The sequence below is a fragment of the Petromyzon marinus genome, chromosome 19 (genome assembly GCF_048934315.1).
Source record: "Petromyzon marinus isolate PM22_M1 ecotype Great Lakes invasive population chromosome 19, UKy_Petmar_22M1.pri1.0, whole genome shotgun sequence".
Taxonomy (NCBI): domain Eukaryota; kingdom Metazoa; phylum Chordata; class Hyperoartia; order Petromyzontiformes; family Petromyzontidae; genus Petromyzon; species Petromyzon marinus.
The window spans coordinates 3127598-3151774 of NC_133685.1; the positions used below are offsets into that span (position 1 = coordinate 3127598).

General features: G+C 54.4%; 1 pseudogene; it reads left to right on the plus strand.

The window, feature by feature from the left end:
• Positions 1-24177, plus strand: part of LOC116943791 (contactin-associated protein-like 2) — a 168393-nt pseudogene that overhangs the window by 97854 nt on the left and 46362 nt on the right.

The following is a 24177-nucleotide window of genomic DNA, read 5'->3' on the forward strand; positions in this document are numbered from 1 at the left end:
CAGTGTTCCCGCATTTGTCCAACAATTTTTGAAGTTTCACCGCTGGGATTATTTTTTTGGCGAAAAAAATGTTTATTTTAAATGTATACCACAAAAAAAAACGAAATCTGGCAAATTATCGGGTGATGATGATCAAAGCGTTTGAGGGTCCTGGGGGGGTTGGTGGTTGTTGTGGGCGGTGAGGTGGGTGGGTGGAGTAGGGGAGCGAATGCGACTTAAACTGTGAAATTTCACGGGTGATTCTTTTTTTATTTTTCTTATTATTTTGTTACTTTATTTACTTTTTAATCGCGCGGATGAATTCAACCGAGTGGAGCGTTCTGCGCACTCGGCGGTCCGCGGGCGCCGCCGCCGCCGCTGTTGGCGTCTCGCGCTACCATCGCCCCAAGCGGTCCGCGCAGCGCGCAGCGGCAGACAGCTCCACGGAGTGCGAAGTCCTTTTTCATGAAACAGCTTTTCACGTCGCGTTTAATGTCAGCGAGACGCTCCCGAGAGTGCCGTCTGGGTTTTTAGTTTTTTGTCTTCCGATGCGGCTCTGCGTGAGTGCACACACGCGCGCGCGTCACATTTACAAAGACAAATATCGCCCACCCTCCTACCCCCCCCCCCCATCTTACCCGTACTTCCCACCCACTGACGCCACAACCCTGGCCCCCTCTATAGCCTTAACAGGCTGGTGGGTAGTGGGGGCAAGTGCTGTTAGCGAGTGCCCATGAAGCCCGGCACGGCGCACCAGATCGTGTGTTTGCGTGCTTGTGGTCACCCGGCGACCCGAGTTCGATTGACACTCATGGCCACCAACACCGGTGACGATTATCTGAACCGGTCCGTGGGCCTCCCCTAGGTCGACTCAGCCTCGAAGTGAGTACCTGGTGCGGTGTGTGTGTGTAAAAACATTCGCTACCGCGGGGGAGACAAAGGTGGCGTAGCGTGGTGCTGGCCACCCACCTCCTCGTGTGCCGTGCCGGCCTTCATAGGTGCTCGCTCACGGCACTTGCCCCAACAGTCTGTTCAAGCTATACGGGGGGTCTTTGTCTGAGTGTGTGGGTGAGTGAGTGGGTGGGGAGTGAAGTGTGAGTAGGTGCGCGTGGATGTGTAAGGGAATATCCTAACCAGTCCTGGGCGTCTCCTAGGTCGACGCAGCTGTAAACGCGTACCTGGTGCGGATGAAACATCAGCAGCGGGTTGGCAAACAAAGGCGGCCGGACACCCACTCATTCACCCACCCACATAACAACAACCGCCGTTCACTAAGTGGCGGTGACGTCACCACGGAGGAGCTTGTGCCATGCTAGGTGCACTTTGAGGACACGTGAAGCGTCGTAGGTCCGCTGCCAGGAAGTCACGGAACAGACCCAAGTGCCATGGCTTGACTGACTCAGATGACTGTCAGATGTACCAACTGTGCTCCCCACTGTGCCAACTTGCTGTGTTTTAGCCGCTCACATTTGTTGAACTTCTTCCGCACCGTACGTAGTCAAGTCAACCGTGCCCATCGGAGGTGCGAAAAAAATATCCATATCCTCACCCACCCACTCACCCACCCACTCACCCACCCACTCACCCACCAATTCACCTACCAACTTACCCACCCACCCACTCATCCACTCACTCACTCACCCACCCACCCACTCTCCCACCAACTCACCAACCCACTCGTCCACCGACTCACCCCACTCACCCACCCATGCGCTCGCCCGCACCCCGCGTGCCCTCGCCCGCAGGCAGCAGCGCGTCCCGAGGGGTGAGCGGCCACACGCTCGTGTCGGCGGGCAACCTGCTTGACGACGAGCACTGGCACGCGGTGAGCGTGCACCGCCACGGCCGCTACGTCAACCTCACCGTGGACCGCCACTCGCGCCACGCGCGCACCAACGGCGACTTCGACTACCTGGACCTCGACTTCCAGGTGAGGCGAGTTGGTGGGGGAGTGGGTGAGTTCGGTGGGTGAGTGAAAGGATGATGGGGGGGTTGAGTGAGTAAGTGAGCGAACAGGTGGGTGGGTGAGTTGGTGGGTGAGTGAAAGGATGATAGGGGATGGAGTGAGTAAGTGAGCGAACAGGTGGGTGGGTGAGTCGGTGGGTGAGTGAAAGGATGATGGGGGGATGGAGTAAGTGAGCGAACAGGTGGGTGGGTGAGTCGGTGGGTGAGTGAAAGGATGATGGGGGGATGGAGTAAGTGAGCGAACAGGTGGGTGGGTGAGTCGGTGGGTGAGTGAAAGGATGATGGGGGGATAGAGTGATTGAGTGAACAGGTGGGTGGGTGAGTCGGTGGGTGAGTGAAAGGATTATGGGGGATGGAGTGAGTGAGTGAACAGGTGAGTGGGTGAGTCGGTGGGTGAGTGAAAGGATGATGGGGGGGTTGAGTGAGTAAGTGAGCGAACAGGTGGGTGGGTGAGTTGGTGGGTGAGTGAAAGGATGATAGGGAATGGAGTGAGTGAGTGAACAGGTGGGTGGGTGAGTTGGTGGGTGAGTGAAAGGATGATAGGGGATGGAGTGAGTGAGTGAGTGAACAGGTGGGTGGGTGAGTCGGTGGGTGAGTGAATGGATGATGGGGGGATGGAATGAGTGAGTGAACAGGTGGGTGGGTGAGTCGGTGGGTGAGTGAAAGGATTATGGGGGATGGAGTGAGTGAGTGAACAGGTGGATGGGTGAGTCGGTGGGTGAGTGAAAGGATGATGGGGGGGTTGAGTGAGTAAGTGAGCGAACAGGTGGGTGGGTGAGTTGGTGGGTGAGTGAAAGGATGATAGGGGATGGAGTGAGTGAGTAAACAGGTGGGTGGGTGAGTCGGTGGGTGAGTGAAAGGATGATGGGGGGATGGAGTGATTGAGTGAACAGGTGGGTGGGTGAGTCGGTGGGTGAGTGAAAGGATGATAGGGGATGGAGTGAGTGAGTGAACAGGTGGGTGGGTGAGTCGGTGGGTGAGTGAAAGGATGATGGGGGGATAGAGTGAGTGAGTGAACAGATGGGTAGGTGAGTTGGTGGGTGAGTGAAAGGATGATAGGGGATGGAGTGAGTGAGTAAACAGGTGGGTGGGTGAGTCGGTGGGTGAGTGAAAGGATGATGGGGGGATGGAATGACTGAGTGAACAGGTGGGTGGGTGCGTCGGTGGGTGAGTGAAAGGATGATGGGGGGATGGAGTGATTGAGTGAACAGGTGGATGGGTGAGTTGGTGGGTGAGTGGAAGGATGATGGGGGGGTTGAGTGAGTGAGTGAACAGGTGGGTGGGTGGGTTAATGGGAGCGCGGGCAGATTTTGGTAAAACATTTATACGTTTACACGGCTCGCAAAGGGAGAGCGTGAGAGATCGAGTGAATCACACAGAAGCCACTCAATTCAGTGAGCGCAGTAAAACAAACTCACCGCGTGGAAGTGAAGGGGGGGGGGTAATTAGAACGATAAAAAGAAACCACACGGACCGCTAGCGAATCACCACCCAGCGTGCAGATATTAGCCAATCGAAAACGTTTCGCACGACGCTCTCACTAACCAATGGGACCACTCGATCCGTGCGTCGCTTGTCAACGAATGGGCACGGCGATTAACCCTCGATGATGCGATGCTCCAGCACCACGTGCCGGGTAGACGACGCCACAGAACGGATGATGCTGAGGCGCCCGGGTGGTGGACGGTTTTGGTAGTTGAGAGAGACAGAGACGGAGTTTGCGTGCCGAATGGAGCGGGTGGACCCCCGCTGGGCACCACTTTTCGAGATGTATTTACCCACCGTTTGCACGAGGTGGCGCGCGTGTCACGTGGTCGGATATGACGGCGCCCTTGCACAACTGCACGTGGGAAGAGCGGCGCGACGTTCGTTCCCCCCCGCCCCCCCCCCCCCCAAATTCACTCCTCCGTAACGAATCGGTTTTTATTTGTTACGAACGCGCTGGAAACGTCGCGCGTGCGCGTGTCCCGCATGCAGGTCAGCTTCGGTGGAATGCCCGGAGCGGGCAAGTCCGGCCCGTCCGCCAATCGCTTCTTCCGCGGGTGCCTGGAGAACGTCATGTACAACGGCGTCAACGTGATCGACCTCGCGCAGCGGAAGAAGCCGGCGGTGCACGTGACGGTGCGAGCCCCCCCCTCCCCAACTCGCCCTCCCCTCCCCAACTCGCCCCCCCCTCCCCAACTCGCCCCCCCCCTCCCCAACTCGCCCCCCCCCTCCCCAACTCGCCCCCCCCCTCCCCAACTCGCCCCCCCCTCCCCAACTCGCCCCTCCCTTCCCAACTCGCCCCCCTCTCCGCCCGTTTCACCTACGCTCGCTCGCTCACTTGACCAGCCAGCTCACTAAATCGCCTTCCCCTGTTTTGCTTGCTCAAGTATCTGCTCAGCGGCTAACTCGCTCCGCCGTCCAGGGGTTCGGTTCGGCACCTGCTCAGCTGCTTTTCCACTCAGCTGCTCAGTTAGCCGACTGCCTGCTCGCTCGCTCATTCACTCACCCGCTCGCTCATTCACTCACCCGCTCGCTCATTCACTCACCCGCTCGCTCATTCACTCACCCGCTCGCTCATTCACTCACCCGCTCGCTCATTCACTCACCCGCTCGCTCATTCACTCACCCGCTCGCTCATTCACTCACGCGCTCGCTCATTCACTCACGCGCTCGCTCATTCACTCACCCGCTCGCTCATTCACTCACGCGCTCGCACAATTCGCCAATTCACTCACTCAGCTGCTCAGTGACTAACTCGCCCACTCTCTCAACCGTCCATTCATTCAATTATTCACTCGGACGCCTGCTCACCTTCTCAGTTGACCAATTTGCTAACCCACTCACTTATTTAGACACTCACACATTCAATGTTTCACTTGCTCATCCACTGAGCTGTGTACCTCCTGACACAACCAACCACTTACCAATCCACTTGCTCGCTCACTCACTTACTCATTCACTGCCTTACCCACTTACTCAACCTCCATACCAACCACTCACCTCCTCGCTCACTCACTTACTCATTCACTGCCTTACCCACTTACTCAACCTCCATATCAACCACTCACCTCCTCGCTCACTCACTTATTCACTGCCTTACCCACTTACTCAACCTCCATACCAACCATTCCCTCCTCGCCCACTCATTCACGCGTGCACCAAATCGTTTTACACTTCTTAAAATTTCTTACCTACTTGTTCACGCACTCACTAAATTACCCACTCACTCATCCACTCAACCGACCACTCATCCCAGCACTCACCCACTCACTCACTCTCACCTACCCACTCACTCATCCTCCACACACTCGCGCACTTACTCATCCACTCCCTTTACACACCCATTCATCCACTCAACCACTCCGTCACTCGCTCGCTCCGTCACGCACTCCATCACACGGATTCGCTCGCTCGCACACGCACACGGTAACACGCATCAACACAGTCACGCGCACACGGGCATTCGCTCACACACGCGCGCACGCAAAAAGACAAAGATCCCCCGTGTAGCCTCCAACAGACTGTTGGGGCAAGTGCTGTTAGCGTGCACCTATGAAGGCCGGCACGGCACACGAGGGGGTGGGTAGCCAGCACCACGCCCGGACGCCTTTGTCTCCCCAGTGACGATGTTTTTACACACCGCACCAGGTACTCATTTGAGGCTGAGTCGACCGAGGGGAGACCCAGGACCGATTCAGATAATCGTCACCGGTGTTGGGCACGTGAGCGGGAATCGAACTAGGGTCGCCAGATTCGTAGCGCAGCGTAGTGCTAACGGCTACTACACTACCGCTCCCCGCTCACACACACACGCACACACACGCGCGCGCTCGCTCACACGCACATGCTCGCTCACACGCACAGGTTGAGCGGTGAGGCGGGCGTCGACCCACTGACCCCACAATAACGCGCTCATAAAATATTCACCGCTGCATTGTTTCGCTTGTTCGCGCGAGCGCCGTGGCTCGGCCTGGCTCGGCCTGGTCAGCGGTAACGCGATGACGCCGCTCACTCAATTTGCTCCCCGACCGAGGGCGATGATCTCTCGCTGGCATCGTCGACGTCTGGCGCTCGCTCTCGCCCTCTCGCTCTCCCCCCCCCCCCCGTGTTTGTTCACGGTTCAGTCTTCACGCTGTACCCCCACGTCCCCACCACACCTCGACGAAGGATCAGTGAACCGCTCGCTCACCCAGTCCTCACCTCGCCTGCGCCTCTTCTAGCCTTGCCATCGTCGTTACCTCCTCTCGCCGTGTATTATCACCATCATCGCCCTCATCACCGTTATCCTGCCTATGCCTCCCTCCCCCCACCACTTCCCCCCACCCCCACCTCACCACGGATTCCCCATTCTGCATTCTGCTCAGAATAACACGATTCAATTTGCAAGATTTTTTTGGTTGTAAATATTTTTTTTAAAAACACACACACAACGTATACGCTGCTCGCATGCATTCGTCACGCGTTTGAATTGTCACATCCATGATGCCGTCTCGAATGTAAGAACCGTCTGGAGGCCTCCACGCGACTCTGCGCGTTCACGCAGCCTCACGCGTCGCCTCTGGCCGGTGGTCGTTAATGAGTCCAGCGCCGAGCACCTTTGCGAAGCCACGCGCGGTGACTCTCAGTGCTCGGCTGTTCCTGTGGGCAGTGGCGAGCCTCTTTTTATTATTTGCTATGGATGGCGGGAGCGGGGGGGGATGGCAGCGTTCGTGTCGAGGTCAGTCAGTGGGTGAGGGAGCCAGTTTGGTGGGTGTGTGAGCCAGGCGGGTGGGTGATCCAGGTGGGTGAGTGGGGTGAGTGATCCAGATGGATCACTCATCCTGACGCGACTCCCTCCACCACCCGACACGGCCAATCAGCAAAAAAAAGCGTCACGTTTACAAAAGACAAAATACTTCACTACTTTAGCCCACCGGTGTGTTGAAGAGTGAATCCACAACATTTACAAAAACATTTTGAGTACGACGTTTCGCTGGGGATGATCCTGCTGAGGCTGCGGTGCCTCAAATATTGGAAGAAGAAGAAGTCACCCCCTGTGAGTGGCTGGCTGAGGTGCCATCTGTTGAGGAAGTAATGAAGGCGATCCAGAGGCTGAGACCAGGAAAGGCACCGGGCAGAGATGATCTCCCAAGCGATATGCTGAGGGAGGGTGGCGTTTGTGCACAGACTGCCCTACGAAGAACATTCTGGACCGCTGGACGGGTTCCGCAGGATTGGAAGTATGCCGTGGTGGTCCCCCTCTTGAAGAAGGGGGGCCGCACAGACTGTAACAACTACAGGGGTATCTCACTCTTCAGTGTGCCAGGAAAGGTCCTGGCAAGGATTATTCATCATTGCCTTGCCAGGCACGCTGATGAGAGGCTTGCGGAGCCCCAATGCAGTTTCAGGAAAGGGCGGTCCTGCACAGATGCCATATTTTCTGTCCGTCTGCTACAGCAGAGGTGTAGGGAATTCCAACAAGACCTACATCTCTGCTTTATTGACCTGGCCAAAGCCTATGATACCATTAGTAGGCTTTGGCGGGATGTTCTTCGTGCTTTTGGAGTCCCTGACCTGCTGTTCACGATCATTAAGGACCTTCATGATGATGAGCGGGCCCGGGTGAAACTACGTGGCCAGGAGTCGGAGCCATTCCCTGTATATAAATGTGTCATTCAAACCCGCCACCACCCGACATAGCCAACTAATAAGGGTTGTCACGTAAACAGAACATGCCAATTTGTCACTTGTACAGCACACTGGTGTGTTGGAGAGCCAAGCCACAACATTTACAATCTGAGTACGACATTCTGAGAAGTGAAATTCAACATGTTAAAAAAGCGCTACAAATGAACGGTTACAATGATGCACAAATCAACAGCACATTGAATACCAAAACCAAATCAAATAGCAAGAGCATTGAAACTGCCCAAGTAATTAAAACGATCAAAATACCGTACATTGCGGGAGTAACTGATAAACTAGCCAGATGTTGGGAAAAACAAAACATCAGAGTCAAATTTGGCACGGTACATAAAATACAGAATTTAATATCTGGTACAAAAGATGTATTACCGAAGCTATCAACAGAAGGTGTGTACAGGATTACCTGCACTTGTGGTAAATGTTATGTTGTGCAAACAGGATGAAAAATCAGCACGAGACTGAAAGAACATCAGAGAAATATTAAATTATCCCAAAAACAACTGTCAGCAGTAGCAGAACACGCGTGTCAACAAGGACACTCAATTGATTTTGATAATGTTGACGTTTTGTGCAAAACTAGCTACTACTGGCCAAGACTAATTAGAGAATCTATCGAAATTGAAAGAAATCTAAATAACTTTAACCGTTCGGATAGCTACCGCCTTAGTGCTGCGTGGAAGCAAATATTCAAATAATACATTGTTTAAATGCATGCCTACAAATGGCAGCGTACTTCAATAGGGATTACCGTTGGTGGGGCTATTTGAATAAACACAATAGGCAGGAAAGACAAGTTCAAAGGGCTCACATAATGAACATCCATAATATACGTTGACTCAGTAATCCCCTCCCCCCACATTGTGTAAGAGCGCAGACGCCTCTATATAAGGACCGAAACAGTAAGACTTCTCCACAAATCTGGCTGTCGCCTGATGAAGCTCGTTGTCATTACTGGCGAAACGTCGAACTCAGATTGTAGATGTGGTGGCTTGGCTCTCCAACACACCGGTGTGCTGTACTAGTGACGAATTGGCCACGTTCTGTTGACGTGACAACCCTTACTAGTTGGCTGTGTTCGGTGGTGGCGGGTTTTAACGACACATTTATATATTTACGCGATCTAACCCAAAAACCTCTATTATGGATATTATATATTTTGCATGTGCCACTAATCCATAATTTCCCCCCTCCTACATTCAACACTTTCTCCCCCCCCCCCCGCTACAGGGCAACGTGACGTCACGCTGCCTTGACCCCGGCTCGACCGCCGTGACCTTCCCACGCCCTGGCTCCTGGCTCCGTCTCGACGCTCCCCGGGCCTCGCCTCCCTCTCCTTCTCCCTGGAGCTGCGCACGTGGCAGGAGCGCGCCCTCCTCCTTCACCTCCCCCTGGGGGGCACGGCGGGGGCGGGTGGCGGGGGGGCCGCGGGGGGGGGCTCCCTGTCCGTCGTGCTGGCCGACGGGCAGGTCAGCGTGTCGGTGCGACAGGCACGCCGGACCAACGTCCACATCACCGCAGGTGATTCGGCACGCCCCGCCGAGGTGGGAGATTGTTGGTTTCAGAGCTTGAGGGCCCTGCAATTTCTCGCCCACGCCACTGCTGGCGGACGAACGGTGGGAGGGAAAGGGCGGGGCCACTGAACGCCATCGGTCACCCCTTGTAGAGTTGATGCTGCTGCTGATGTTGTTGTTGTTGTTGCTATTGTTAATTCTCTTGCTCCTGGTGCTGCTGCTGCTGTTGTTTCTACTGTTGCTGATGATGATTCTGCTGGTGCTGCTGCTGATGTGGCTGCTGCTGTTGTTGCTGCTGCTGTTGTTACTGCTGCTGATGATGATTCTGTTGCTGTTGCTGCTGATGTCGCTGCTGATGATGATTCTATTGGTGCGGCTGCTGATGCAGCTGCTCATGTCGTCGCTGCTGCTGTTGCTACTAATGCTGCTGATTCTGTTGCTGTTGCTGCTGATGTCACTGCTGTTGTTTTTCTGCCTGCTCATGATTATTCTATTGTTACCTCTGCTGATGATGACGTGTTCTGTTGGTGCTGCTGCTGATGATGATTCTGTTTCTGCAGCTGCTGATGTCCCTGCTGCTGATGATGTTGTTGGTGTAGCTGCTGATGTCGCTGCTGCTGCTGCTGTTGCTGCAACTGATTCTGTTGGTGCTACTGATGTCACTAGTGTTGTTGCTGCTGATGATGACGATTCTGTTGGTGCTGTCGCTATTCTTGTTGTTGTTGTTGTTGCGGCAGGGTCGGCCGTGAACGACGGGCAGTGGCACTTGGTGCTGGTGGAGGCTCGCCGCAACTTCCTCTCGCTCGTTCTCGACGGAGAGCCCTCGACGGCCATGCACTCCAACAGCCAGCTCGACATCCTCACGGGCGACCACTGCTACCTGGGAGGTGAGGTCAAATAGGTCAGAGGGTGAAGATACACATACTAGAGGAGGAGGGGGGGTTGGGCTAAGGTCGCATACGTTTAAATGTCTGTATGTTGAGGCTTCTTTTGCACCGCACGTGACTAGCCGTGCTAATCGTTGAAGCCGCGCACCAACCGAAACATCCGATTAGTCAGGTTTGTCACGTAAAGCAGACGTGCCAAATATAAATATATTAAACAGCACCTTTATTATTGGGAATAGTTGTCGAGAAAGCCACACGTGCTATTACTGAAATGATGTCGTAATCAACAAAGCGAGCGTATAGTTGGGAATTGACACTCGTGTTAAGCCACGTAAGTTGTCTGGCCAGGTTTGTGTCGGTAAGAGACTCCACCACCCGACGGTTGTGTCCTGAACATGCCTGACGCAGTATCGAGTGAAGCGTCGCGTATCTAATGACAATGTAATGTGTTTGGCCATGTCGTGTGGTGGAGGGTCTTTACGGCACAGATTTGGTCAGACCCATTACGTAGCCTAACCCCAAAAAGCAATTATGAATCGGAATGTTTACGAGGCTTATAATTACAATTCGCCCGGAAAAATAATCTAACGACGCGATCGCCGTAACGATGTAATCATCGTAACGATGTAATCATCGTAACGGCGTAATCACCGTAACGATGTAATCATCGTAGCGATGTAATCATCTTAACGACGTAATCATCGTAGCGACGTAATCATTGTAACGACGTAATCATCGTAACGATGTAATCATCGTAATGATGTAATCATCGTTGCGACGTTTCATTGTAGCGGCGTAATCATCGTAGCGGCGTAATCATCGTAGCGACGTAATCATCGTAACGATGTAATCATTGTAACGACGTAATCATCGTAATGATGTAATCATCGTAGCGATGTAATCATCGTAGCGACGTAATCATCGTAACGACGTGATCATCGTAACGACGTGATCACCGTAACGATGTAATCATCGTAAAGATTTAATTTTTTTTGTTACTAACGTAATTATCATCGCGAGCGTTGTCGGTTTAATTCCATTTTTCAAAAAAGCGCGTAATTGTCGCGAAGTAAAATAATTTTACGCTCCCGAGAGCGAGGCGCAGGAGAGAGAAATGTTTGGCATCATTCGCCCCCAAGATGAATAGGCGAGGATGACAGCGTCGGAAGAACATCTGGGACTCCTCTACCCGAGGGGGATCTCCGGAGCACAACACAAACCGCACCTGGAGAGTCTTCTAAGAAACCATTTACTCCCCCCCCACCACCCCCCCCCCCCCTCTCTAACCCGCTAGATTCAATAGTAAAGTCAATTTTCATCTTTTCTGTCCCCTCTCCTCGGCGGTGTTGATTGGACCCATTGTGGCGTCGTCAAATTCGCGACGTTACCGCTTCCTCTCGCCCTTCGATTTGCGTCCCGCTTATTGTGGTTTCGAGACGTTAACTGCCTCGCCCTGGTGTACAGGAGGTCCGTGGGTTCTCTCTCCCCGCGGTCGCGTGGATTTTTCTCCAGGTCCTGTGGTTTTTACCATCTACATTAAAAATAGACGTCGCGCGTTTAGAGCGTTTGGCTGCTGCTATAGATGTCCACGTGATGGTAAGACGCTTCGATGAGAGCTGTCACGTGTGGCCAGGTCCCTCCTGAGAAAAGAGCTACATCGCTCAGTGGGCCTCAACTGGTAAAATAGAAGATAGTTGAATAGTCTTCTGATTTTTTTCTTGTTGTGTTCGTGACGTTTGATGAACAAAATGACAATAAAGTACTTGTTTACCGCGGAGGTCACGCTGAGTCCTCACGACTCTTTCTTCAGCAAGGACCTGCATTGTATACTTTTCCAAAAATATATTAAGATGTTTTCGGCCAATGATTGAGTTGTTTGTGCACGCGGGAGGAAACCGGAACACCGGGATATCAATAACGACGCTCACACGCGCAGAGCGAATGGTTGAGAATGATTTTAGAGGTGCGGGAAACTTTACGAGAACGAGGAAAGGCAGCCAGAGCTGGCGCCAAGAATTGCCTCAGCTCTGCGGTCCTCCAGTTGGATGTTGTTCGGTCAACTCCGTTCACCCCCCCCCCCCCTCGGCCAGGCTGCCCAGACGCGACCTCGTGCCCTGTCGCCACCCTGCCGCCCTCCTTCCTGGGCTGCGTGCGGTCCATCGTTGTCCACCAGCGGGAAGTCGACCTCCGCCTCCTGGAGCGCGGCGTCCTGGGCAATCACTCGCACCTGCAGGTGGACACCTGTGGGATCCTGGACAGGTGGGGGGGCGTGTGTGTTAGGTGTGTGTGTGTGTTAGGTGTGTGTGTGTTAGGTGTGTATGTGTGTTAGGTGTGTGTGTGTTAGGTGTGTGTGTGTGTGTTAGGTGTGTGTGTGTGTGTTAGGTGTGTGTGTGTTAGGTGTGTGTGTGTGTGTTAGGTTGGGTCATGTAGCCCGCATGCCCAGCCACCGCATGCCGAAACAGCTTTTGTTCGGCCGGATTGAGGGGGCAAAGCGGGCGCGGCACGGGCTAGAGAAGAGATGGAGTGATGTGGTACAGGAGGACGTGGAGCTGAGTGGACTTGCCGATGACTGGTACCAGCGGTGTCAAGATCGGCCTCTGTGGAGGAGGCTCGTGAAGGATGCTACTGGGCAGTTGGAGGTAGTCGCCCTCCAACAACAACGGAGGGCGGAGGAGCGACGCTCACAACAACGAGCGGAGCGTCGGGTGGCTAAAGCACAGCAGGTTGGCACAGTAGGGGGCACAGGTGGTGCATCAGCCAGTCATATCAGTCAGTCGACCCGTGGCACCTGGGTCTGCCCCGTGACCTCCTGCCAGCGGGCGTTCGACACTTCACGTGGCCTCGGGGTGCACATAGCCTGGCACAAGCGTCGTGGTGACGTCACCGCCACTTAGTGGCGAATGGCGGTTGTTGTTGTTGTTGTGTGTTAGGTGTGTGAGTGTTAGGTGTGTGTATGTGTTAGGTGTGTGTGTGTTAGGTAGGTGTGTGTGTGTGTTAGGTAGGTGTGTGTGTTAGGTGTGTGTGTATGTGTGTTAGGTGTGTGTGTTAGGTGTGTGTGAGTGTTAGGTGTGTGTATGTGTTAGGTGTGTGTGTTAGGTAGGTGTGTGTGTGTGTTAGGTGTGTGTGTGTTAGGTGTGTGTATGTGTTAGGTGTGTGTGTTAGGTAGGTGTGTGTGTGTGTGTTAGGTAGGTGTGTGTGTTAGGTAGGTGTGTGTGTTAGGTAGGTGTGTGTGTTAGGTAGGTGTGTGTATTAGGTGTGTGTGTGTGTTAGGTGTGTGTGTGTGTTAGGTGTGTGTGTGTTAGGTGTGTGTGTTAGGTGTGTGTTGTGTGTGTGTTGTGTGTGTTAGGTGTGTGTGTGTGTGTTAGGTGTGTGTGTGTGTTAGGTGTGTGTGTATGTGTTAGGTGTGTGTGTGTGTGTGTTAGGTGTGTGTGTGTGTTAGGTGTGTGTGTGTTAGGTGTGTGTTGTGTGTGTGTGTTGTGTGTGTGTTGTGTGTGTGTGTGTTGTGTGTGTTAGGTGTATGTGTTAGGTGTGTGTGTGTGTTAGGTGTGTGTGTGTGTGTTAGGTGTGTGTGTGTGTTAGTGCGTGTTCGAGCTGGTGTAGCAGTCAGTGCGCCGCGCTACGAACCTGGTGACCCGAGTTCGATTCCCGCTTACGGCCAAACACCCAGTCACGATTATCTGAACCGGTCCTGGGCATCTCTTAGGTCGACTCGGCCTCAAATGAGTACCTGGTGCGGTGTGTAAACATCGCCACTCGGGAGACAAAGGTGGCCGGGCGTGGTGCTGGCCACCCAACCCATCGTGTGCCGTGCCGGTCTTCATAGGTGCTCTCTAACAGAATTCGCTCCGATAACACGTTTAAGGCTTTACGTAGGGATTTTTGTCTTTGTGTGTAACTTACTGTTTGTGTCTAACGTACTGTTATGGCTTATATGTGCACATTAAATGTGCGTGTTAAGTATGTTTACCTTACACATGTGTGCGTCTGTGACATAAGTGCGTGCCTCGTGTTGAATGCGTGCGTCGCGTGTTGCGCGCGTGTGTGTGTGTCGAGTGTCACACACGCGTGCCACGTGTCGCGTGCAGGTGCCTCCCCGACCACTGCGAGCACGGTGGCCGCTGTGCCCAGACGTGGGACTCGTTCTCGTGCCAGTGCGAGGGCACGGGATACACCGGCACCACCTGCCACCGCTGTGAGTCCACGCCGGGGAGGAGGAGGAGGAGGCGGGCAGAGGAGGGGTGGGCGGGATGTGTGGGTACTTCCACCTCTTCCAAGACTTTTGGTTAGCGCGGAGGGAAGGGTAGACCAATTACCGTCGAGAGCTCCCTCTGGTAGAGGAGCATCCACCCGCAGTGACGTGGGCAAGCACTTGCAGGGCTGCGCCTTGACCTTTGAACTCAGACGCATGGGTAAAATTGCGCGTGGATTTTTATTCCCTCGATATTTAGAATCAACGTCACGCGTTTAGAGTATTTGGCTGCTATAATTTTCCAGGTGATAAGCCGCGTCGCTGAGCGATCGTTTGTGCTGGCCAGGTCGCTTCTTAAAAACAAAATAACTACACAGCTCAGTGGTAAAATAAAAAATAAAAAATAGTTCGGACCACGCGGTGACTTTGACCGCTGTGCGGTTTGTACGTTCACGCGTGCCTAACCGGCGCGTCCGTCGCTGACATTCCACCGGGTGACGGTGTAGCCAAGTTCCTGACCTTCGCACAGCGGTGATCGTTTCTGCAAACCGTTACCGGTTTTAACCGGTTTTAACCGGATTAAACCGGTAACCGCTTCGGTTTACCGGCGCTCGCTCTTTACCGACCCCCCTCGCGTGTGCCGCGCGTGCCGCACCCCTGCGTAGCGGTGCACGAGCGATCGTGCGAGGCCTACAAGCAGCTGGGCCGCTCCTCCGGCCTCTACTCCATCGACACGGATGGCAGCGGCCCCTTGGGGCCCGTGCGAGTCTTCTGCAACATCACAGGTGGGGGGGGCTGCAGGGGGGCGAGAGATGGAGGTGGGTGGGAGATGCGTGCGTCCCCACATCCCCACGTGCGTGTGTCCGTCCGTGCGTGTGTCCGTCCGTGCGTGTGTCCGATCATCCATGTGTGTGTGTCCGTCCGCGCGCGTGTAGAGGACGCTGTGTGGACGACGCTGCCCGCGACACCACGGGGCGCCACCGCCGCCGAGGCGGCCGCGGTGGCGGCAGCGGCAGTCACCGTCTCGGGCTCGAGCCCCGAGCGGCCGCACGTGGCGCGCTTCTCTTACAACGCCACGGCCGAGCAGCTGGCGGCCGTGGCCGCGCAGGCCGAGAGCTGCGAGCAGCAGGTGGACTACTCCTGCCGACGCTCGCGACTCCTCAACTCGCCAGGTGCGCGTCAGCGTCCGCGTGTACGTGGCCGATTGTGATTGGATCGTCGTCATCATTATCACCATACGGCTGTCATCGCCATTATTGTCATCATTGTCGTAGTCATTTCGTTCATCATCACCATCATCATCATCGTCGTCATTTCTTTCATCATCATCATGTGGTTGCATGTGATTGTTACACGCGGTAGTGGTGGCCCACGCAACAATGCGACTGCGCGTTCAGCCCCGTCGAGCTGGTGGTCTAGACAAGGCCGAGGGAGCGTTGCACGTGCAATGCTGCCTGGTGGTCCACGTCACATTCACGCAAGGCACGGCAGGGGTCGTGTCTTCGCTTTGTTGCGCTGCTGCTGAACGGAGTTGACCAAACACGCCCGCTGTAGGACCGCAGAGCTTGGGCAATTGTCGGCGCCGGTTCCGGCTGCTCCCTCCCGCTTGTCCGTGGTGTCGCGCGCCTCCGACTCGCGCTCCGCCTCCGCGTCAGAGCGAACGGCAACCAGCTGCGACGCGCGTTGCAAATTTAACAAAAAAAATATTATTTTTGTCAATTCGATCTGTTCGCACGCACGCGTGCTGTTGGTTGGCGATGATGATGACGACGATGACGACCATGATGACGACGACGACGACGATGATGCGTGGCGTTTGCGCCGCTCTCCCCTCCCCCGCCCCCCTCCCCCCCCCCCCCCCGCGGGGCAGAGGGCCCCCCCATGGTGTGGTGGGTCGCTCGAAGCGGCGAGCGGCAGTCCTACTGGGGCGGCTCAAGCCCCGGGGTCCACAAGTGCGCGTGCGGCATCGAGCGCAACTGCACGCAGCCCCGCGTCCACTGCAACTGCGACGCGGACCTGCCCGTCTGGTACGTGCGCTCGCAGAGACAAAGGTGCCACCCCCCCGCGCCTCTCCCGTATAGCCTCTGAAGAGATTGCCGGGGCAGCAGCCGCTGGCGGAGTCGCGGCACGTGTGGAGGCCGGTAAAGGTGGTAGCCGGTGGTGGCCGGTCGGCGCCCGCTACCGCCCGGCCGCCCTTGTCTCTCGCCCCACCCCGAGTGCCGATGTTTACACACCGCAGCAGGTGCTCATTTTGAGGCTGATTCGACCTCGGGGAGAAACCCACAAACGGTTCTAGATAATCGTCACTGGTGTTGGCCGCCGTGAGCGGGAATCGAACTTCGGGTCGCCGGGTTCGTAGCGCACGCACGAGCGCACGGACGCTCACACGGGGTGTGGGGTGTGGGGTGGAGAGGGCGGAGGAGGGTTATGGCGCAACGCTTTGGACGTTGCACCCTTGAGCCCCGGATGCTTTGGGTGGCGCGGTGGTGTGGCGGCTTGTGCCTCGCAGCGAGAAGCGCCTGGGTTCCATTCCCTGCTCGGGCGCCTTTCTGCTTCTGAATATCTCCGTTCTCTCTCCAGAGCGCCCCTGGTTTTATCCCCATAGCTCAGAATAATAGCTTCACAAGAGCGTATCCGGGATTGACGTAGCACATCCCAATGCGGAAAAACGATCTGCAAATCATTTCAATGGGGGGGGGGGGGGGGGGGGGGGGGTGGGGGGCATCACAAGCCAGCAGCATTGATCCGTCTAGCTGCAACAACAAAATTTTGGCAGAATCGTCCCGAACAGGAGTCATGGTACTCGGTGAGGCTTATATGGATGAAGGCCTCGTAGTTGCAATCATAATATCATTATCATCACCGTCATCATAATCATCATCAACATTTTCTAGATTCCGGCCGTGGTTCTGGGATCGACGCGTCGTGTTGGGACCATGTGGCAATGTCGCGGAGAGTGTGTGGGAGAGCAAGTTCCGTGTGGTTGTGTATGTAGAGGTGTGGGAGAGCAAGTTCCGTGTGTGTGTGTATGTAGAGGTGTGGGAGAGCAAGTTCCGTGTGTGTGTGTGTGTATGTAGAGGTGTGGGAGAGCAAGTTCCGTGTGTGTGTGTGTGTGTATGTAGAGGTGTGGGAGAGCAAGTTCCGTGTGTGTGTGTGTGTATGTAGAGGTGTGGGAGAGCAAGTTCCGTGTGTGTGTGTATGTAGAGGTGTGGGAGAGCAAGTCCCGTGTGTGTGTGTGTATGTAGAGGTTGTGGGAGAGCAAGTTCCGTGTGTGTGTATGTAGAGGTGTGGGAGAGCAAGTCCCGTGTGTGTGTGTGTGTATGTAGAGGTGTGGGGAGAGCAAATCCCGTGTGTGTGTGTGTATTAGAGGTGTGGGAGAGCATATCCCGTGTGTGTGTGTGTGTTTGTAGAGGTGTGGGAGAGCAAATCCCGTGTGTGTGTGTGTGTATGTAGAGGTGTGGGAGAGCAAATCCCGTGTGTGTGTGTATGTAGAGGTGTTGGAGAGCAAGTCCCGTGTATGTGTGTGTGTATGTAGAGGTGTGGGAGAGCAAGTCCCGTGTGTGTGTGTGTGTATGTAGAGGTGTGGGAGAGCAAGTCCCGTGTGTGTGTGTGTATGTAGAGGTGTGTGAGAGCAAATCCCGTGTGTGTGTGTATGTAGAGGTGTGGGAGAGCAAGTCCCGTGTGTGTGTGTGTGTATGTAGAGGTGTGGGAGAGCAAGTCCCGTGTGTGTGTGTGTATGTAGAGGTGTGGGAGAGCAAATTCCGTGTGTGTGTGTGTGTGGAGGTGGGGAGAGCAAATCTCGTGTGTGTGTGTGTATGTAGAGGTGGGGAGAGCAAGTCCCGTGTGTGTGTGTGTGTATTTAGAAGTGTGGGAGAGCAAATCCCGTGTGTGTGTGTATGTAGAGGTGTGGGAGAGCAAGTCCCGTGTGTGTGTGTGTATGCAGAGGTGTGGGAGAGCAAATCCCGTGTGTGTGTGTGTGTACGTAGAGGTGTGGGAGAGCAAGTCCCGTGTGTGTGTGTGTATGTAGAGGTGTGGGAGAACAAATCCCGTGTGTGTGTGTGTGTATGTAGAGGTGTGGGGAGAGCAAGTCCCGTGTGTGTGTGTGTGTATGTAGAGGTGTGGGAGAGCAAGTTCCGTGTGTGTGTGTGTGTATGTAGAGGTGTGGGAGAACAAGTCCCGTGTGTGTGTGTATGTAGAGGTGTGGGAGAGCAAGTCCCGTGTGTGTGTGTATGTAGAGGTGTGGGAGAGCAAATCCCGTGTGTGTGTGTGTGTATGTAGAGGTGTGGGAGAGCAAGTCCCGTGTGTGTGTGTGTGTATGTAGAGGTGGGTGAGAACAAGTCCCGTGTGTGTGTGTGTACGTAGAGGTGTGGGAGAGCAAGTCCCGTGTGTGTGTGTGTGTATGTATATGTAGAGGTGTGGGAGAGCAAGTCCCGTGTGTGTGTGTGTGTACGTAGAGGTGTGGGAGAGCAAGTCCCGTGTGTGTGTGTGTGTGTATGTAGAGGTGTGGGAGAACAAGTCCCGTGTGTGTGTGTGTGTACGTGGAGGTGTGGGAGAGCAAGTCCCGTGTGTGTGTACGTAGAGGTGTGGGAGAGCAAGTTCCGTGTGTGTGTGTGTATGTAGAGGTGTGGGAGAGCAAGTCCCGTGTGTGTGTGTGTACGTAGAGGTGTGGGAGAGCAAATCCCATGTGTGTGTGTGTGTGTGTATATAGAGGTGTGGGAGAACAAGTCCCGTGTGTGTGTGTATGTAGAGGTGTGGGAGAACAAGTCCCGTGTGTGTGTGTGTACGTAGAGGTGTGGGAGAGCAAGTCCCGTGTGTGTGTGTGTGTGTACGTAGAGGTGTGGGAGAGCAAATCCCATGTGTGTGTGTGTACGTAGAGGTGTGGGAGAGCAAGTCCCATGTGTGTGTGTGTGTGTACGTAGAGGTGTGGGAGAGCAAGTCCCATGTGTGTGTGTGTGTGTATGTAGAGGTGTGGGAGAGCAAGTCCCATGTGTGTGTGTGTGTACGTAGAGGTGTGGGAGAGCAAGTCCCATGTGTGTGTGTGTGTGTATGTAGAGGTGTGGGAGAGCAAGTCCCGTGTGTGTGTGTGTACGTAGAGGTGGGGAGAACAAGTCCCGTGTGTGTGTGTACTTAGAGGTGTGGGAGAGCAAGTCCCGTGTGTGTGTGTGTGCACGTAGAGGTGTGGGAGAGCAAGTCCCGTGTGTGTGTGTGTGTACGTAGAGGTGTGAGAGAGCAAATCCCATGTGTGTGTGTGTGTACGTAGAGGTGTGCGAGAGCAAGTCCCGTGTGTGTGTGTGTGTGTATGTAGAGGTGTGGGAGAGCAAGTCCCGTGTGTGTGTGTGTGTACGTAGAGGTGTGGGAGAGCAAGTCCCGTGTGTGTGTACGTAGAGGTGTGGGAGAACAAGTCCCGTGTGTGTGTGTGTACGTAGAGGTGTGGAGAGCAAGTCCCGTGTGTGTGTGTGTACGTAGAGGTGTGGGAGAGCAAGTCCCGTGTGTGTGTACGTAGAGGTGTGAGAGAGCAAGTCCCGTGTGTGTGTGTGTAGAGGTGTGGGAGAGCAAGTCCCGTGTGTGTGTGTATATGTAGAGGTGTGGGAGAGCAAGTCCCGTGTGTGTGTGTGTACGTAGAGGTGTGGGAGAGCAAATCCCATGTGTGTGTGTGTGTGTACGTAGAGGTGTGGGGGAGCAAGTCCCCGTGTGTGTGTGTGTGTACGTAGAGGTGTGGGAGAACAAGTCCCGTGTGTGTGTGTGTGTGTACGTAGAGGTGTGGGAGAGCAAGTTCCGTGTGTGTGTGTATGTAGAGGTGTGGGAGAGCAAGTTCCGTGTGTGTGTGTGTGTATGTAGAGGTGTGGGAGAGCAAGTTCCGTGTGTGTGTGTGTGTGTATGTAGAGGTGTGGGAGAGCAAGTTCCGTGTGTGTGTGTGTGTATGTAGAGGTGTGGGAGAGCAAGTTCCGTGTGTGTGTGTATGTAGAGGTGTGGGAGAGCAAGTCCCGTGTGTGTGTGTGTATGTAGAGGTGTGGGAGAGCAAGTTCCGTGTGTGTGTATGTAGAGGTGTGGGAGAGCAAGTCCCGTGTGTGTGTGTGTGTATGTAGAGGTGTGGGAGAGCAAATCCCGTGTGTGTGTGTGTATTAGAGGTGTGGGAGAGCATATCCCGTGTGTGTGTGTGTGTTTGTAGAGGTGTGGGAGAGCAAATCCCGTGTGTGTGTGTGTGTATGTAGAGGTGTGGGAGAGCAAATCCCGTGTGTGTGTGTATGTAGAGGTGTTGGAGAGCAAGTCCCGTGTATGTGTGTGTGTATGTAGAGGTGTGGGAGAGCAAGTCCCGTGTGTGTGTGTGTGTGTATGTAGAGGTGTGGGAGAGCAAGTCCCGTGTGTGTGTGTGTATGTAGAGGTGTGTGAGAGCAAATCCCGTGTGTGTGTGTATGTAGAGGTGTGGGAGAGCAAGTCCCGTGTGTGTGTGTGTGTATGTAGAGGTGTGGGAGAGCAAGTCCCGTGTGTGTGTGTGTATGTAGAGGTGTGGGAGAGCAAATTCCGTGTGTGTGTGTGTGTGGAGGTGGGGAGAGCAAATCTCGTGTGTGTGTGTGTATGTAGAGGTGGGGAGAGCAAGTCCCGTGTGTGTGTGTGTGTATTTAGAAGTGTGGGAGAGCAAATCCCGTGTGTGTGTGTATGTAGAGGTGTGGGAGAGCAAGTCCCGTGTGTGTGTGTGTATGCAGAGGTGTGGGAGAGCAAATCCCGTGTGTGTGTGTGTGTACGTAGAGGTGTGGGAGAGCAAGTCCCGTGTGTGTGTGTGTATGTAGAGGTGTGGGAGAACAAATCCCGTGTGTGTGTGTGTGTATGTAGAGGTGTGGGAGAGCAAGTCCCGTGTGTGTGTGTGTGTATGTAGAGGTGTGGGAGAGCAAGTTCCGTGTGTGTGTGTGTGTATGTAGAGGTGTGGGAGAACAAGTCCCGTGTGTGTGTGTATGTAGAGGTGTGGGAGAGCAAGTCCCGTGTGTGTGTGTATGTAGAGGTGTGGGAGAGCAAATCCCGTGTGTGTGTGTGTGTATGTAGAGGTGTGGGAGAGCAAGTCCCGTGTGTGTGTGTGTGTATGTAGAGGTGGGTGAGAACAAGTCCCGTGTGTGTGTGTGTACGTAGAGGTGTGGGAGAGCAAGTCCCGTGTGTGTGTGTGTGTATGTATATGTAGAGGTGTGGGGAGAGCAAGTCCCGTGTGTGTGTGTGTGTACGTAGAGGTGTGGGAGAGCAAGTCCCGTGTGTGTGTGTGTGTGTATGTAGAGGTGTGGGAGAACAAGTCCCGTGTGTGTGTGTGTGTACGTGGAGGTGTGGGAGAGCAAGTCCCGTGTGTGTGTACGTAGAGGTGTGGGGAGAGCAAGTTCCGTGTGTGTGTGTGTATGTAGAGGTGTGGCAGAGCAAGTCCCGTGTGTGTGTGTGTACGTAGAGGTGTGGGAGAGCAAATCCCATGTGTGTGTGTGTGTGTGTATATAGAGGTGTGGGAGAACAAGTCCCGTGTGTGTGTGTATGTAGAGGTGTGGGAGAACAAGTCCCGTGTGTGTGTGTGTACGTAGAGGTGTGGGAGAGCAAGTCCCGTGTGTGTGTGTGTGTGTACGTAGAGGTGTGGGAGAGCAAATCCCATGTGTGTGTGTGTACGTAGAGGTGTGGGAGAGCAAGTCCCATGTGTGTGTGTGTGTGTACGTAGAGGTGTGGGAGAGCAAGTCCCATGTGTGTGTGTGTGTGTATGTAGAGGTGTGGGAGAGCAAGTCCCATGTGTGTGTGTGTGTGACGTAGAGGTGTGGGAGAGCAAGTCCCATGTGTGTGTGTGTGTGTATGTAGAGGTGTGGGAGAGCAAGTCCCGTGTGTGTGTGTGTACGTAGAGGTGGGGAGAACAAGTCCCGTGTGTGTGTGTACTTAGAGGTGTGGGAGAGCAAGTCCCGTGTGTGTGTGTGTGCACGTAGAGGTGTGGGAGAGCAAGTCCCGTGTGTGTGTGTGTGTACGTAGAGGTGTGAGAGAGCAAATCCCATGTGTGTGTGTGTGTACGTAGAGGTGTGCGAGAGCAAGTCCCGTGTGTGTGTGTGTGTGTATGTAGAGGTGTGGGAGAGCAAGTCCCGTGTGTGTGTGTGTGTACGTAGAGGTGTGGGAGAGCAAGTCCCGTGTGTGTGTACGTAGAGGTGTGGGAGAACAAGTCCCGTGTGTGTGTGTGTGTACGTAGAGGTGTGGGAGAGCAAGTCCCGTGTGTGTGTGTGTACGTAGAGGTGTGGGAGAGCAAGTCCCGTGTGTGTGTACGTAGAGGTGTGAGAGAGCAAGTCCCGTGTGTGTGTGTGTGTATGTAGAGGTGTGGAGAGCAAGTCCCGTGTGTGTGTGTATATGTAGAGGTGTGGGAGAGCAAGTCCCGTGTGTGTGTGTGTACGTAGAGGTGTGGGAGAGCAAATCCCATGTGTGTGTGTGTGTGTACGTAGAGGTGTGGGGGAGCAAGTCCCCGTGTGTGTGTGTGTGTACGTAGAGGTGTGGGAGAACAAGTCCCGTGTGTGTGTGTGTGTGTACGTAGAGGTGTGGGAGAGCAAGTCCCGTGTGTGTGTGTATGTAGAGGTGTGGGAGAACAAGTCCCGTGTGTGTGTGTGTGTATGTAGAGGTGTGGGAGAACAAGTCCCGTGTGTGTGTGTGTGTACGTAGAGGTGTGGGAGAGCAAATCCCATGTGTGTGTGTGTGTGTACGTAGAGGTGTGGGAGAGCAAGTCCCATGTGTGTTTGTGTGTGTGTATGTAGAGGTGTGGAGAGCAAGTCCCGTGTGTGTTTGTGTACGTAGAGGTGGGGAGAACAAGTCCCGTATGTGTGTGTACGTAGAGGTGTGGGAGAGCAAGTCCCGTGTGTGTGTGTGTACATAGAGGTGTGAGAGAGCAAATCCCATGTGTGTGTGTGTATGTACGTAGAGGTGTGGGAGAACAAGTCCCGTGTGTGTGTGTGTACATAGAGGTGTGGGAGAGCAAGTCCCCTGTGTGTGTGTGTGTGTGTACGTAGAGGTGTGGGAGAACAAGTCCCGTGTGTGTGTGTGTACGTAGAGGTGTGGGAGAGCAAGTCCCGTGTGTGTGTGTGTGTACGTAGAGGTGTGGGAGAGCAAGTCCCATGTGTGTGTGTGTGTGTACGTAGAGGTGTGGGAGAGCAAGTCCCATGTGTGTGTGTGTGTACGTAGAGGTGTGGAAGAGCAAGTCCCGTGTGTGTGTGTGTGTACGTAGAGGTGTGGGAGAACAAGTCCTTGTGTGTGTGTGTGTACGTAGAGGTGTGGGAGAACAAGTCCCGTGTGTGTGTGTGTTACGTAGAGGTGTGGGAGAGCAAGTCCCGTGTGTGTGTGTGTACGTAGAGGTGTGGGAGAGCAAGTCCCATGTGTGTGTGTGTGTGTACGTAGAGGTGTGGGAGAGCAAGTCCCGTGTGTGTGTGTGTGTGTACGTAGAGGTGTGGGAGAGCAAGTCTCGTGTGTGTGTGTGTGTGTACGTAGAGGTGTGGGAGAGCAAGTCCCGTGTGTGTGTGTACGTAGAGGTGTGGGAGAACAAGTCCTTGTGTGTGTGTGTGTACGTAGAGGTGTGGGAGAACAAGTCCCGTGTGTGTGTACGTAGAGGTGTGGGAGAGCAAGTCCCATGTGTGTGTGTGTACGTAGAGGTGTGGGAGAACAAGTCCTTGTGTGTGTGTGTGTACGTAGAGGTGTAGGAGAGCAAGTCCCATGTGTGTGTGTGTTAGAGGTGTGGGAGAACAAGTCCCATGTGTGTGTGTGTACGTAGAGGTGTAGGAGAGCAAGTCCCATGTGTGTGTGTGTACGTAGAGGTGTGGAGAACAAGTCCCATGTGTGTGTGTGTACGTAGAGGTGTAGGAGAGCAAGTCCCATGTGTGTGTGTGTACGTAGAGGTGTGGAAGAACAAGTCCCCATGTGTGTGTGTGTACGTAGAGGTGTGGGAGAACAAGTCCCATGTGTGTGTGTGTACGTAGAGGTGTGGGAGAACAAGTCC